Here is a 5,130-nt window from a genome sequence, read left to right as displayed (position 1 = left end):
TTCTAGCTCTATCTCTAAACTCTAATCTAAGCTCTAACTTAACCTAACTCTAATTTCTAGCTCTAACTCTAACTCTACTTAACTCTGTAAACTCTAATTCTAGCTCTAACCTAAACTCTAACTCTTACCTTAACTCTAACTCTAACTCTAATTCTACTCTAGCTCTAACTACTAATGCTAGCTCTAACTCTAACTCTAACTCTAATTCTAGCTCTAACTCTAACTCTAATCTAGCTCTAACTCTAACTCTAGCTCTAACTCTAACTCTAATTCTAGCTCTAGCTCTTAGCTCTAACTCTAAACCTTAACTCTAGCTCTAACTCTAACTCTAGCTTAGCTCCTAACTCTAGCTCTAGCTCTACTCTAACTCTAATTCTAACTCTAGCTCTAACTCTAGCTCTAACTCTAGCTCTAATTCTAGCTCTAACTCTAACCTTCACTCTAACTCTAACTCTAACTCTAACCTTAACTCTAACTCTTAGAGTTAGAACTAGAGGTTAGAGTTAGAACTAGAGTTAGAACTAGAGTTAGAGTTAGAACTAGAGTTACTCTAGTTCTAACTCTAACTCTAACCTTACTCTAACTCTAAATCTAGCTCTAACTCTAACCTTAACTCTAACTCTAACTCTAACTCTAGCTCTAACTCTAGCTCTAACTCATACTCTAGCTCACTCTACCTCTAACTCTAGTTCTAACTCTAACTCTAGACTCTAACTCTAAACTCTAGCTCTAACCTCTAGTTCTAACCTTAAACTCTAGCTCTAACTCTAACTCTAATCTAACTCTAATTCTAGCTCTAACTCTAACTCTAACTCTAAGCTCTAACTCTAGCTCTAACCTTAACTCTAATCTTAACTCTAACTCCAACTCTAACTCTGTTCTAACTCTAACTCTAGCTCTAACTCTAACTCTAGCTCTAACTCTAGCTCTCTAACCTTAACTCTAACCTCTAACTCTAACTCTAGCTCTAACTCTAACTCTAGCTCTAACTTCTAGCTCTAACTCTAGTTCTAGCTGTACTCTAACTGTAACCTGCTTGAACCACAACACACCATTTATTCTACAGAGCGAGAGCCAATGTCATTGAGGATTATTTGGGGATATGATGGTAGAGACCTGTTTTTATTTGGCAACCCGAGGGCACTCTGGTCAAAAAGATAGGGCAGAGAATCCTTCCATTTTAGAGTTAGAGTTAGAGTTAAGGTAAGAGTTAGAGTTAGAGTTAGAGCTAGAATTAGAGTTAGAGTTAGAGTTAAGGTTAGAGTTAGTTGCTGTGGCTGTAGGAGTAGTGAAGCAGTCCTTCGTTATATACATCTACAGTAACACTGGAATTCTGTCTGTGACACACACACACCTTATATTCCAATATATTTCATTTGTTATATTTCACCTGTTTTCCAACAATACAATACTCATATGTTTACATGTAGGTTATTTGTTCACTTGTCACATGACACCCCAGCCACACGACCAAATAAAACATGGCATCCCCATCTGGGACATATTAAACTCTCCTTCTCTCGCCCCTCTCGTTCCTCCCCTCCTCGTACCCATGCCTCCTGTAGCCCTCTCTCTCTCTCTCCTTTCTACATCCTCTACTCTGCCTCTCCCTCCCTCTCTCCCTCCTTTCTGTCTTCCTCTACTCGCCCTCTCTCTCTGGTCTGTTCCCTCTCTTGGTCTGTGTGGGCATCAGAGCAGGATGCAGGGCAGGGTGTGTATGTGGACTGTGTCTGTCCTCCTGTCGATGACACTGGGATGGACCCAGGCTCAAAGCCAGACCACTAATTTTACCAGGTGAGTCAGAAAAAAGGTGTGTGCGTTCACTTGAGGGTGCATTTGTGTGTTTAAAGAATGTGTGTGTGTTAGTGTCAACGTGTCTTTGGTCAGTGTGTACCCAGTGTGCATGTGTGTGTTTGTGTCAACGTTTTATGTGTGTGCATATTAACACATGTGTAGATGTGAACACAGTAAGCCAGTTGGCTTGCCTGTTTGTCTGAAAGCATTTGCATTTTTCATCTGTTCCTGTCTCTCTGCACTGTTTAAATCTGTTCCTGTCTTTCTGCACTGTTGTAATCTGTTCCTGTCTATCTGCACTGTTTTCATCTGTTCCTGTCTCTCTGCACTGTTGTAATCTGTTCCTGTCTATCTGCACTGTTGTAATCTGTTCCTGTCTATCTGCACTGTTTTAATCTGTTCCTGTCTATCTGCACTGTTGTAATCTGTTCCTGTCTATCTGCACTGTTTTAATCTGTTCCTGTCTCTCTGCACTGTTTTAATCTGTTCCTGTCTTTCTGCACTGTTTTAATCTGTTCCTGTCTAGACAGTGTATAAACTGAGCAGTATAATAAGAATCTGGTAGTAGCAGTGTGTGTGTGTGTGTGTGTGTGTGTGTGTGTGTGTGTGTGTGTGTGTGTGTGTGTGTGTGTGTGTGTGTGTGTGTGTGTGTGTGTGTGTGTGTGTGTGTGTGCTAAGGTGCAGAGAGTCAGAGCAGGTGGTCAGTCCAGTTCAAGTGTTCAGCAGTCTGATGGCTTGTAGATAGAAACTGTCTCTGAGCCTGTTGGTAACAGACCTCATGCTCTGATACAGTCTGATGGCTTGTGATAGAACTGTCTCTGAGCTGTTGGTAACAGACCTCATGCTCTGATACAGTCTGATGGCTTGTAGATAGAACTGTCTCTGAGCCTGTTGGTAAAAGACCTCATGCTCTGATACAGTCTGATGGCTTGTAGATAGAAACTGTCTCTGAGCCTGTTGGTATCAGACCTCTTGCTCCGATACCATCGACCCGACGGTAAGGAAGAGAACAGCTCGTGGCAGGAAGTGCTGTTGCGCCCTCTTGACAACAGTGGGTGGTGTTGTCGGTCCATGTCAAGTCATAGGTGATGTGGACTCAGAGGCACTTAAAATCCCCCCCTATATGCTGACTTGTCGTTGTCTGTTATCAGGCCTAACACCGTGGTGTCATCAGCAAACTAGATGATAGGGTTGGTGTCGTGCAAAGCCACACAGTCGTGGTAACCAGGGAGTACAGCAGACGGCTGAGGAAACATCCCTGGGGGGGATCCTGTGTTTGTGTTGGGAGTCAGTGTGGAGGAGGTGTTGTTGCCGATCCTCACAGACTGTGGTCGGCCGTCTGGAAGTCCAGGAAGTCCAGTTGCAGAGGTGGTGTCAGACCAGGACTCTGAGCTTGGTCTCCAGACCCAGGACTCTGAGCTTGGTGTCAGACCCAGGACTCTGGCTTGGTGTCCAGACCCAGGACTCTGAGCTTGGTGTCCAGACCCAGACTCTGAGCTTGTGTCCAGACCCAGGACTCTGGCTTGGTGTCCAGACCCAGGACTCTGAGCTTGGTCTCCAGACCCAGGACTCTGAGCTTGGTGTCCAGACCCAGGGCTCTGAGCTTGGTGTCCAGACCCAGGACTCTGAGCTTGGTGTCCAGACCCAGGACTCTGAGCTTGGTGTTCAGATCCAGGGCTCTGAGCTTGGTGTCCAGACCCAGGACTCTGAGCTTGGTGTCCAGACCCAGGACTCTGAGCTTGGTGTCCAGACCAGGACTCTGAGCTTGGTGTCCAGACCCAGGACTCTGAGCTTGGTGTCCAGACCCAGGACTCTGAGCTTGGTGTCGCAGACCCAGGGCTCTGAGCTTGGTGTCCAGACCCAGGGTTCTGAGCTTGGTGTCCAGACCCAGGACTCTGAGCTTGGTGTCCAGACCCAGTGCTCTGAGCTTGGTGCCAGACCCAGGGTTCTGAGCTTGGTGTCCAGACCCAGGGTTCTGAGCTTGGTGTCCAGACCCAGGGTTCTGAGCTTGGTGTCAGCACCCAGGGTTCTGAGCTTGGTGTCCAGACCCAGGTTCTGAGCTTGGTGTCAGACCCAGGACTCTGAGCTTGGTGTCCAGACCCAGGACTCTGAGCTTGGTGTCCAGACCGCCAGGGCTCTGAGCTTGGTGTCCAGACCCAGGACTCTGAGCTTGGTGTCCAGACCCAGGACTCTGACGCTTGGTGTTCAGACCCAGGGCTCTGAGCTTGGTGTCCAGACCCAGGACTCTGAGCTTGGTGTCCAGACCCAGGACTCTGAGCTTGGTGTCGAGCTTGGAGGGTCTATAGTGTTGAATGCTGAACTGTAGGCAATGACAGCATTCTGACATAGGTGTTCCTCTTGTCAGATGTGTAGCGGCCGTGTGAATAGCGATGGAAATGGCATCTTCGGTGGATCTGTTGGAACGGTAGACTAATTGGAGTGGGTCCACGGCACGCTGGCCTTGATGTGGGTCTTGTCCAGCCTCTTGAAGCGTTTCATGATGACCGGGTGAGCACGACGGGGTACCTTGTGTTTCTTGGGCACTGGGATGATGGTGGTCTCCTTGAAGCAGGTGGGGACTACAACCTGGGACTGGTTGAAGATGTCCGAGAAGATGCCCGCCAGCTGGTCAACACACACGCTCGTGTTAAGCGGTGCCACATCAGAAAAGTGTCACCACACACGATGCACACTTTACTTTGGCATGGGGCCACAGTGGCACTTTTGAAAAACTGAAACCAAATCGGCACTACAAATAGCCTGTTATATGCGCACACACACACACACACCACCACACACCACACACACACAACACACACACACACACACACACACACACAACACACACACACCACACACACACACACACACACACACACACACACACAACACACACACCACACACACACACACACAGAGGTATATTTTACAGCAAGCCCTCAGGCTTATTCGACTTTAATATTTAATTCAAACAACTGTAATGGTTCTGATCTGTTGTAAAAGGCATCAGTGTGTTCCAACATACTGTGCTGTATACACAAAATCATTCCACAGTCAACATTTTTTATCACAACCCCCATGGCTCAGTTTATAGTTCAGAGATGTCGTGTTGTAGAAAGTTTGCCTCCCTGACCCGCTCCCTTCTCCAACCATGCTCCACTTCCAGGTCCTGACAGGGTTGCTTTGTGTTTAAGTAGTGCCGGAAAAGCCACACTGCGTGGTCCAACGTCCTAAATATCTCAAGTGGTCTGGTCCTCCCTTCTAACGTGCCAAGCTAAATAAAACAGCACACAAATATCTGCTTGTCAAACCTGCGCTAACTTTCCACTGCTCTGT

This window comes from Salvelinus sp. IW2-2015, unplaced genomic scaffold (genome assembly GCF_002910315.2).
Source record: "Salvelinus sp. IW2-2015 unplaced genomic scaffold, ASM291031v2 Un_scaffold1139, whole genome shotgun sequence".
Classification (NCBI taxonomy): Eukaryota; Metazoa; Chordata; class Actinopteri; order Salmoniformes; family Salmonidae; genus Salvelinus; species Salvelinus sp. IW2-2015.
The sequence above is the reverse complement of the archived record's forward strand: the minus strand, read 5'-3'. Positions refer to the sequence as shown.